Source organism: Tenebrio molitor, chromosome X, assembly GCF_963966145.1.
Source record: "Tenebrio molitor chromosome X, icTenMoli1.1, whole genome shotgun sequence".
Classification (NCBI taxonomy): domain Eukaryota; kingdom Metazoa; phylum Arthropoda; class Insecta; order Coleoptera; family Tenebrionidae; genus Tenebrio; species Tenebrio molitor.
Genome location: NC_091055.1, coordinates 9,426,755 through 9,437,621, shown reverse-complemented (window position 1 = coordinate 9,437,621; position 10,867 = coordinate 9,426,755). Strand labels below are relative to the sequence as shown.

At 34.7% G+C, this 10,867-nt stretch overlaps 1 long non-coding RNA gene across 1 annotated transcript; it reads right to left on the bottom strand.

Annotated features, from left to right (window-relative positions):
• Positions 1–1,182: 1,182 nt before the first annotated feature.
• On the bottom strand, positions 1,183–2,940 carry LOC138140492 (uncharacterized). The gene is made up of 2 exons (XR_011162517.1): positions 2,556–2,940; positions 1,183–2,502 (listed from the first exon to the last, which is right to left on the bottom strand). It is a non-coding gene; the product is annotated as an uncharacterized lncRNA (long non-coding RNA).
• Between the last annotated feature and the right edge of the window lie 7,927 nt (positions 2,941–10,867).

Sequence of the window (10,867 nt, the reverse complement as noted above, 5' to 3'; positions counted from 1 at the left end):
ATCCCACTACTTTGTTTGCTTTCCTCACTATCTCTCTGATATGTGCCTCATCCGTGGTTCTTTCATTGAATGTGTAACCCAAGTAATGGAACTCGCTTATTCGTTCTATTTTTTTTCCTTCCCATTTCCACTCATTCTCTTCACTCTTCCTCTTTATCTTGTTGAACACCATCATTTTCGTCTTCTCAACATTCACTCCAGCTTTTTCTTCCTTACATATGTATTTTCCCAGACTCCTCATCATTTCTTTCATTCCTCTCTCACTCTTTGCCACTATTACCAAATCGTCCGCAAACGTTAGGCTCCAAACTTTCTCTCTACTCATCACACTCGCCCCCGTCTAACCAAAACGTCAGTACTATTTTATTCATAACGTTAAGTTTTTTCAAAATATGTATGTACATAGTACAATGTTTTTTTTTTTGCAATGAATTAATTTTTTTTTATGTTATGTATTTTTATTTTTAGAAACTCCCAATTTAGATATTGAATTGAACTGAAGAAAATCTCAGCACAACTTCATTCATAACTTTGAGTTGCCTCAATTTAGTAGATATTCTTTTATTTTTAGATGATTCCAATTTAGTTCTTTAGACTTAGTGTAGGTAAAGAGAAAATATCAGCAAAATTTCATTCGCAACTTTGAATTTTTTCTTTTTTGCCATTTACATATAAGAAAACATTTTTTTTAAGTTTTATTTTGTTTTTAGAAAATTCCACTTTAGTTCTTCATACATAGTCTGAAGAAAATGTCAGCATAATTTCATTCATAACTTTGAGCTATTTCAAACTAGTACTGTTCGTGTAATTAAATTTTGTTTTTTATTATGTTTTATTTTCATTTTTAGAACATTTCAATTTAGTTCTTTAGACCTAGTCTGACTAGAAAATGTCAGTCAAAAAATCTACAACAGCGTTTATTCATATTTTCTTTAACTGTTTACGACAGTTTACCTCTTATTAATTGATTGTTAAATTCTGAGGCTAGATTACGAGAGGTTAGACCCGAAAGTGAAATGGGATCAGACTATATTCCACTGATTATCCAAAAGGTATTTAGATTGAAATAATTGGATAAGATGTGGCAGAGAACTGATATAATTTGAAATAGATTCTAATGGAATTTTGAGGTAAAGATTTTTGACGGGAAAAGGATTTTGAGAATTGAAATCTAACATAACCTAGCTGTCAATCTGTTTATATTTTTTGTGTGCAGTTTTATTTAACATTGATTTAGAAATACACATTTAGATAATTTAAACTTACATCCAGGGTTGATTTAGGTTTGAACGTTTGAAAATTGAAATTTTCTGCAAAAGTTAAGTATCAAGTGTTTTTTAAAAAGTCTCACACAGATGAAAATAAATTATTTACTTCCACATTTTCAGAGCTTCATCGCGATTGCTGAAATCATAGAAATGAACATAATATTAAAGAAACTTGTTTGTAGCAAACCAGATGTAATTAAACGCCGTGCAATTATGTTCGCATCTTAATTAAATACGTCAAATGTTAATAATAAAAGTATTGGAAAGCTTTATATGGGAGCTTTGTTGAGAAGCCCGTTTAAAAAATGTTCAGTTTATTGGTTTGCCAGTTGTTAAAATCGGTTCGTTACGACTGCATTTTGACAACAGGGACATAAAGGCAAAACTGAACTTGTCGTGCTTTGAGATGCAATAACTATACAGAATTTAGTCATGGCAAATGTACACCGCCAGGGGGCGGTCGACGAACAGGTGAACTTACGAAATGTAAATAGTTGTACGTTTCGATTGACAGTTGCGTGAATGCGGCATGCCTCCCGGGGTGGCGAAACGTTTTTCTTTCATTTAAAATATAATTAACGATTTAATGAGTCGGCGACGAAAAACGTCCGTTTGATTAAATCAGCGACGTTTAGAGGAGTGTGCCGTATAAAATTTGAGGCGTCGCACTGAAAGGAAGCATTCTGCTCAGGTTAGCCCAATTTGCGGCTGCCGGGGCTACTCCTCTGGATAAACCGACACTGATTCAACTAATACCTACGTGCAACCAACCGGTTACGAAACCGACAAACTACCCGTCAAATTCCCTGGGAGATGTCGCATTTATTATTCCTGCTACTTGTAGCTAAGTTTACGACGTAAACTTTACAATCCTGCGCCTCAAATAAGCAACACAAAATGTACACTTTGCGGAATTCGACAAAAATCCAAACGGGACGAATGTGTAATCCACACGGAACGTTTTATATGGTTTTATGGAGCGCTTTATGTCTTCCAGCCAAACGCCGACTCGGTTATAACACGGTCCATACACTATTAACTCCAATGACAATATATTATTTTTCTCCTTTAGCGAGTTACCGAAGTCTGGACTGTTGTACTGTTAGGATCGTTAGTCCAGTTAAAAATTGAACGATTTTGTGCTCGTTCCTTTGAGACCAGTTAGTGTTTCATGTTCCCTCAGGATAACGTGCACTTCCACATGGGGCACTCGATTGCGTTGTTTCGAACAATCCTGCAATAACACGAACCCAAACAGATAGCCAAGATTTCATTTTTAAAACTCACCTTCCACACACTATATCAGCAAACAGATAAGAACAAGTCTAATATTCTTGTCCTTGGTGATAAGTCAATTTCAACACAATTAAGACGAGAACTTTCTTCTACTGCCTCAAGTACTTAAGTCGAAGAGTAAAACCCTGTACCTTTCCCATTCATATATTTACCAGTTCAATATAAAGCTTTGTACTATAATGTTCGTCTTTTTGTAGCTCTGGAGAACTTCGGGAAAAAGTGAACAGAGTGGCAACCAAAAGTTCCAAGTGGTGTTCACCCAATAAGCTAATCTCGAATGCGGATAAAATCGCCTGCACTGGATTCAATAGAGCAATAGACGATGCAAAGTCGATTTTCTCTTAGAGTTGATGGTGTTCAACTACAATTGGAAACTACTGATAACTGATAAGTATCTCTCGTGACAATACTAGACTGATGATGCATGTTGCAATTGAAAGTAATACTTCATCTGGATACCACGCTAAGAGTAGGTGATCATAATTTACAATCTCATTGACATTGAGTTAAGTACGTACATCTTAATCAGTATCATGAAAATAAACTGAAATGACGACTACGTGTACAAAAAAATATTTACAATGAAAATTACATTTTTTAATTACGTATGAGTAGGTCCAAATTAAGTTTTGATAAAAATTTGTCGTTGCAGAATGAACGAGTACAAAAGCAGTGGTGTTGATTTCAGTTAGAGTAGTAATTGCGAAAAAAAGTGAAAAATCATAATTATTATTACATACATATTATTATCAGGGTTTCAAATAAAAAAAACTTAGTTTATTTTAGAACACATACATAATATATTTTTATTTTAAAATATAAAAGATTTCTTCCAAATCGGGTGATTGGGGAATTGTCCCGAGAACTGATGCAGCATTACCCCGTTGAATTGCCAAACTTATTCTTTGGGTAAGATATAATGTCGATTTATTGTCATTTGACATGCTGCTTCTTTTCTTCCCTAACAATGTAATAAATTTTTTTGCATCTGCTCCCCAAGGGCCTAAAGTTTCCACAGAAAATGGTAGAAAACAAAAGCGGGAGAAAAGTTCTTTATATTTCATTCTCTTGGCATCTTCACACGTAACGTCCCATATGAGAGCCTTGCCACCTTTCCAAGGTACGAGGGACATACCATCAGCCCGTTTACCGTCACTTCTGCAACATCCTGTAGGTTCAAGTATCGATGGAATTTCAGCTGATACTAAAGCTCTTTTTATAATGTCATTGATGTTTCCATGGCGAGAAAGTCTTCCTGTACTTTTACGACAAGATAGTCCATGATGACCAAATTTATCTGCAGGTTTGCCGCAAATACAGGTATGAGGTTCGCACACAGGTGACCCGTTCGTAATGCAACGGCTATACGAAAAGATGAGTCGTCCAGAAGAGTTCCAAGAGATGATGAAGGTAAGCAATTCAACCAGGCACCAGATTCTTTTTGTTGAGTAGCAAGTAAACGTGCTTTATCTCGAAGATTTTCTGTATTAGACGATAAAGTGTCCAAATTGCGAAGACAAATTGGCATATCCCAGTCACGTTGTGAAACGCTATTAATTGGTTCCTTCCCACTTAATTTTGACCAATGACATAAAGCTTCAACAAGGACTGTATCTGACGATTGAGAGATATAGGCAGGTAAAATTGTAAGCAGTAATTTTGCAACTCCATGTATGGAGCCTAGAAAAGAGGAGTAACATAAAGATGTCAACTTGCGGAATCCTAAACCTCCCAAAGATACTGGAAGATTAGATTGAGACCAAGAATTTTCATTGAAACTACAATTACAGATATCTTTCAAAGTTTGTTTTAAAAAACTGTCATATTCAATAAGATCGTCATTAGATCTCCAGCAAGGGGAACAACGCAATAAGTAAGTCATTCGAGGTATTGATAAAGAATTTTTTAAGAGAAAATAAGCTGAATGAGAAGGTAAAAATTTTAAACCATTAGAAAAACGTTTGAAGGTGTTAATTTTTTCTTTAATTGATTTACTGATACCACCATTCGTTAAAGGACAACTCAAAAGAGAAATGTTGTCGAACTCTTGAAGTGAAATTCCAGGGGCTATATTACTGAAATCATTTAATAAATTCGACTTTATTGTCGTATTATCAGAAATTATTAGAAGTTCACATTTCTTATAATTAAGTGATAAACCTATTTTTGAAGATAACTCAATAATTTTTTGAAAATCATTAAAAACAATACTAGGATCATCTGCTAAAACTACCAAACATTAAATTCTGATTTTAAAGATTTAATCACAGGATGAAGCGCAAGACAAAAGAGAACAGGACCCAAAGGATAGGATCTCCCTGTTGAACACCTATTTCAGAAAGTATTATTTTATTTCCATATGACAAAATTGTTGGACCAAAATAACATTGAGTAAGATAAGGCAGAAAAGCAGGAATTAGCTCACTTGCTCTGTATAGAACAGCTGTACGAGAAATCGTATTAAAAGCATTGGAAAAATCAATTTTTAAAAAAGCTTTAACTGAAGAATGGCTGTATGATAAATAGTTTCTTGCTGAATGAGCTCCTGCTTCTGCTCCATATTTTGTGCCAAAACCTAATTGTAAGGGATTTAGAAAATTTCCCATCTGTTCAGAAATCCGTGTGCAAACAATTTTAGCAGCTAATCTTCGTAATGTACAACCCACAGCTATTGGACGGATTCCTCCATCTTTTTTACTAAGAGCACAAAGTGAGGCTCCATAAAGAATCTGACTAATTTCTAAAGGTATTAAACCAAGAAACATTAAATCAATAATTTTAGCCAACGAAGAAAGAAGATTCGAAGATGATAAACCAAGTTTATCCGAAATTAAATCTTTTAAATGTTGAGGTTTCAAGGAGTCTAAACCACCAGCTGAACCAGGGTAAAAAGACATAATAGCATTGTAAACTTCATTTGAAGTAACAGAAGAACAAGATGAAAGTCCATCAATTATATTAGGTTTTTCTTGTAGTTTTAAAAAAGTTGTGTCATCATTTGGAGCTAGAGAGTCCTGGGAACATAAAAGACGAATTGCTCCTCTTAAATCACCATTAGACAATTTGGATTCAATTTTTTTATAAATATTATTAATTCCTGGTTTTTTTTTATTAATTTTTGTTGGTTTTGATTTTGATAAGTAAATATTAAATAATGATTGAGATGATAAATCTTTGTTACGTTTCCAAAATTCAAGATTTATTTTAACTGCAGATGATAAAGATTGTGTTTTCTTTAAAGATTTTTCAGGAACACGTAGAACACAATATGGGAAAATCAATAAACGAAGCCATTTGACTAAAGAATTGTCATTTATACACGAAATTAAAATATTTGAAAGCTCATCAGCTACAGCAATACGAGCACCTTTAGGAATTCGATTCAAAATTGGTGTAGAAGTGCGTAATTTAGAAATTAAGCCAACTATAGTTGATGGATCAGAAAAATCTACAGATGGATTCAAATTACTACCATTCAAATTACTGCCATGCATAATTCTAGTGTGGTGCTTTAACCCATTTGTCCCCCGAAAAAATTTATAACAAATCAGACATTGAGAGTCCTTTCCATTATCAGGGTTATACCAAGGTGATCAAAAAGAAAACAAATCAGAGCAGGCGTTGCAAATTATCAGTCATGTCGTAGTGAAATTCTATGCAAATAAGTCTTCAATGCATGCGCGTAGAAAATTTGTGGTTTCAAATGCCACTTTATAATAAATCATACCTTTTGAATTTTAGACGTTGGTATTATAATTATACATTCTATTATTATTGTCAGATAATAAAGGAAACTTATAAAACAAACAAGAGCAATAATTTGCATTCGTAAGAATGGGTCATTTTACCAGGTTTATTGCCAAACGCGACGCCACTGGTAATCTGCTTACCATCGAAACACTTGCAAATTGAAAACCTGAACATTGTATACCTTAGAGCGGATCACATCGGAAGTTTTTGCAGGACAGTCGTTTTTGCTCGGCTATTTACTCAGAACGTGTACTACTAACTATACCCGGGACAACGAACAGATATACATAGTATAATAAAACCGCCCCCTAGTGCCCGCATATTTTAAACAGCAGCTTCCAATTAGCTCATTCAAAACGTGCGCATATTTTTGAAAGCCTGATTCACAAAAATTACTTGAGGGCATCTCATTAGTTTTAACCTCGCCACATCCCCTTTTGTTTATTACTATATCTGTTCGTCGTCCCGGGTATAGTACAGGAGTCGTGTATTTGAGCGGCAAGTTATTTCTCCATGGAACTCAACAGAAGCTAGTCTGAAGCTTACTTGTCGCTTGTTAAAGCTTGTGGACCGATATTAGAAATGAGTCACTCCTTCCTACATTTTTCGACTCGAGTATAGGACATAGTACAGTCAGCAACTGTACTGTGTTGTGAATTGTGATGAGCTTTTATTTGAATTCGTTCATAATTCAATCTTGTTCCATCAGTCAAGAGACTGATCTTAGGGACGCCTTTTGTATAGTTGATGGTGTAATTTTCACATTTGTTTTGTTTGTTATACACTGTGTTCGCAGTTACGACAAATGGCATCCTTTTAGAGAGTCTACGGGAAAAACGAACGAATGGTAACCCTATTTAAGAATGTCACCGAAACCAATAGAAATCGTGACATTTATTACTTTTACGGCACCACTACACATGTGTTTTGAATGTGACGGCCTCCCCATTTCCACATGAAATAACTCTTCTGTTGCATTTCTAGCGCCAATTGTTGCGTCTAATTATTCACGGTATTATTTTAGAAGATGTCAACGTTCACGTGGAGCAGACTTCCAGATTTTCTTTTGACAAATTTAATTTATGCATGCGAACAAACTAAACGACTCCCCTTCTCAAGACAATCGTTTTTAATTTCTCAATTTAACATTTCCCCGCCGTACGCAAAAAGAAAATCACGTTCTCAAGTTAAAATATTGAAACGGAACAAGTTAAATATTTTTTTTTGCGAGATGACTATAAACATATTTTTACGGCTTTCTTCGCCATAATTATGTTCCGCGACGACCCTTGAATTTTTATGTCCGTTTTTACAACTAATATTATGTGGTGATTTGCCGTTTAAAACTCGTTAAATATCTATTCTAAATTAGAAGGACCCGCTTGGGAGCAATTTACAAATTGCCTTTCCAAACAGGTGCAACTTTCGGAAGCTTGCGCAACTCCAACCGTGCTAATTGTAATTGTCAATTCTCTTTTTATTTGGTAACTTGTTGTGGTGTAAGCTCGCGGTCACTCTATTTGGAAGGGGTGTCAATTTAAGAAATAATTAAAGTTGCCGGTCATAAAGTAGTTTCGTCGTATTTGTAATTTAATTTACCAAAACGGGTGATGAAATAGAGCGCCACACACTAAGCTAATTAAAATAAATTAATGTTTTCAACTAGAGCCTACCCTGTGGACTTGGCCGGTAATAAAAGCACCTTTTGTTATCGCCCCGCACCTGGGGATTGTGCTTTGCACGTCCTATCTTGGGTTGAATTTGGCGAGTAAGAATTCTTTTGTTGTTTAATCTCTCGAACGTTTGACAATTTGAATGTAGCAAGAGTGTGTGCGAGCCGCCTTTTCCTTGCAGAGTCGTGTTTGCGGTTGGAATACAATGTAGCAATTACACGAGCTCCTCTCTTGTGTTGAAGTGTTCACTTTGTGACGTCGAGTGTCGGACCACGAAAATGCGAAAATAATTAAGATCGTCACCGGCATTATGGACAATCTCAGAAAGCGGAAATAACGCAGCTTTGCCGTTCCCTAGCTGTGCGTGTTTCGACATTTACGGCCGACGTTGATAATTTTCGATCCAGTTTTCCACAGCGTTGTTAAATTTTACAGTTTCGTTTGTTATTATATTGAAACTATCCGGCTTTGCTATAAACTTTGTGCCGTATAGGGAATGTTCAATCTTCAAGATTGGCAATTGCGGATGAACTTCGTTCGTTGCATCTGTTTGGTTTTTCTATTCGCTACGTTGATTTTTTTCGTGTCATTTATTTTATATCGGCGTCGAGTGAGAGTGTTATTTCAATTGTAAATAGAGATCTTGCTCTCTATTCCAAAGATTTAATTGTTGTTAAGTAAACGTTATCAGTGTAATTGGTTTATAACGGCAACTGTTGCAAACTTGATGCTGTTTCCGGACAAAGCTAGACGCGTTTGCCGCTAGATTATTAGAAAACCCATTACCCTGTAGGATAATGCGATGAAAGTTGTGATACAAAAGTAGTGAATGGACCCTCTTCCTTCACTAAATCGTTATATAATATCATTATTAAACTTGCACGCGCTCTTTGCCATTTACATAATTAAAACAACCACAGACAACGCCTCAGATCTTTCATACCCTCATTCCCTTACCAACTAATATAATAAACATGATTTGCTTTCAGACAAATATCATCCTCCATTTCATTCATACAATTCAAAAATTTTTATTTAAAAGAAAATTCATTTCAATTCTCAATTGAAATTTTCACAAAATTTTCTGATTGAAAATGTTACCAGCAATTTGAAAATTATTTTTTTCTATGTACATATTTTGATGTAGTTTAAACTTTCAAGTTAAATATCTGCACACGTGTCATACTCGTATGTAAGAGTTAACTTTGTTGAAATTAAATAAAGGATCCCTCACGGAGGGCTCTAGGACCTCGGCTATTCCATTATACATAAATATGAAAGACGGAGATAGAAATTGGACCAGTTTTATGTAAAATTATAATTGAAAAAAGTGTTAAAATGTGGAGGATTAATTTAATACACGTTGAGGATTAATTCAATTCAAAATGTGGATCGTTATTGTTGTAGCAGTAGCGTAAAATATAAAACAAGCACTTAATTAATTTGAAAAAAGATTTTAAAATCCAGTCCATCAAAATGTGCACGTGGTTAGTCGGAATGAAAAATAAACTGTTTGTAAATTATTATTTTATAAGAATAAAGATTTATTGCCACTCTTCCCGTCTTTACACAAACTATTAATTGGATCAATCCTCAATTACTAAATGATATAGGTTCTAATGCTCCTAGAGTGAATACAAATGCTTCTGTTGCATGTTTTCAAAATAACTTTACTAATGTTATTAAGATAAGAGAATGGTTATTGCCTGCTTGTAATTAATCTTTACTGGGGGCACTGCATCTAGGCCGGATGTTATCTTGTCATTCCGGATATTTCTAACAAATAATGATAATTCCGTTAAAAGCACTGTTTGTATTTTTTTTTGTATTACGCCCAGTTTTTACACGACAGCCACGTTGGAGTGTGTTCATGCAACATTACATATTAGAGACAAGTGAATCAAGTAATGAAGCTATGAAGTAACGAAGTTATAATAAAAGGCGGTTCCCCTGGCGGTCACCCATTTAAACACTGACCACGCCCGACACTGCTTAACTTCACTCAAAGTGTCTATAACAGAGCGTATCTACGAGTATATCAAGAGTCCTGTGGAATTCGAATCTATTTTATTTTTGCCGCTCTGTAGTATATTGTGGTACCAAATAGAAAAACAGATGTTATGTAAGCCATTAATGACAGGTTTTATAATAAAGATTGTTGTTAAGATGAAAAGTAATGAGGATATAGAAAAACTGAAGAAAATCACAAGCAAAGTCGAACTCACAACTGATGCTAAGATTTAATAATTTGACATTTGATTGTTGACATCTAATTTGACGGCTCAACATAGTTCAACAACAACAATTAACTAAGATTCAACGAAAAGATTAGATTTTGTTGTTAAAAATTTAATCTAACTTTTGAAGGTATTTGAGCAGTTACCTTTTGAAACAACTGATGAAAAGTTGCCAAGCAACATTTTGTACACCTCTTAGCATTTGTCAAAAGTGGGCGCGCTTTATTAGAAAAGTAAAATTGTATAAATTTATTGAAAATACTCTAAAAATAGACTACAATGGCAGAAATTTCAATATTGTTGAAAAAGGAAACAATTTTTGCCTGTGGAGAGTGTCATAAAAGCGTACGTGAACTAAATTACCTTGCTGAAATATACCGATTGTGTTTTAGTCCTTTATGGAAGAATTAAAGTATCCAGTATAATAAATTACGTCCAAATGTTGTCTTTAACTTTGTAAGTGTTTCTAAGGTTAGAAAGATAAACGTCAAATATGTCATCTGCGTTTGTGCAAAGAGGGGTGACCAAAATTCGGCGATAGTGCGCATTTGTTTCACACGGGTCTACGTTTTTGCATCTGCGGCCACAGTTTTTTCGTTTTTCTTGCAAACCAGACGTCTTTCAAGAACGAGTTTCTCCTTAC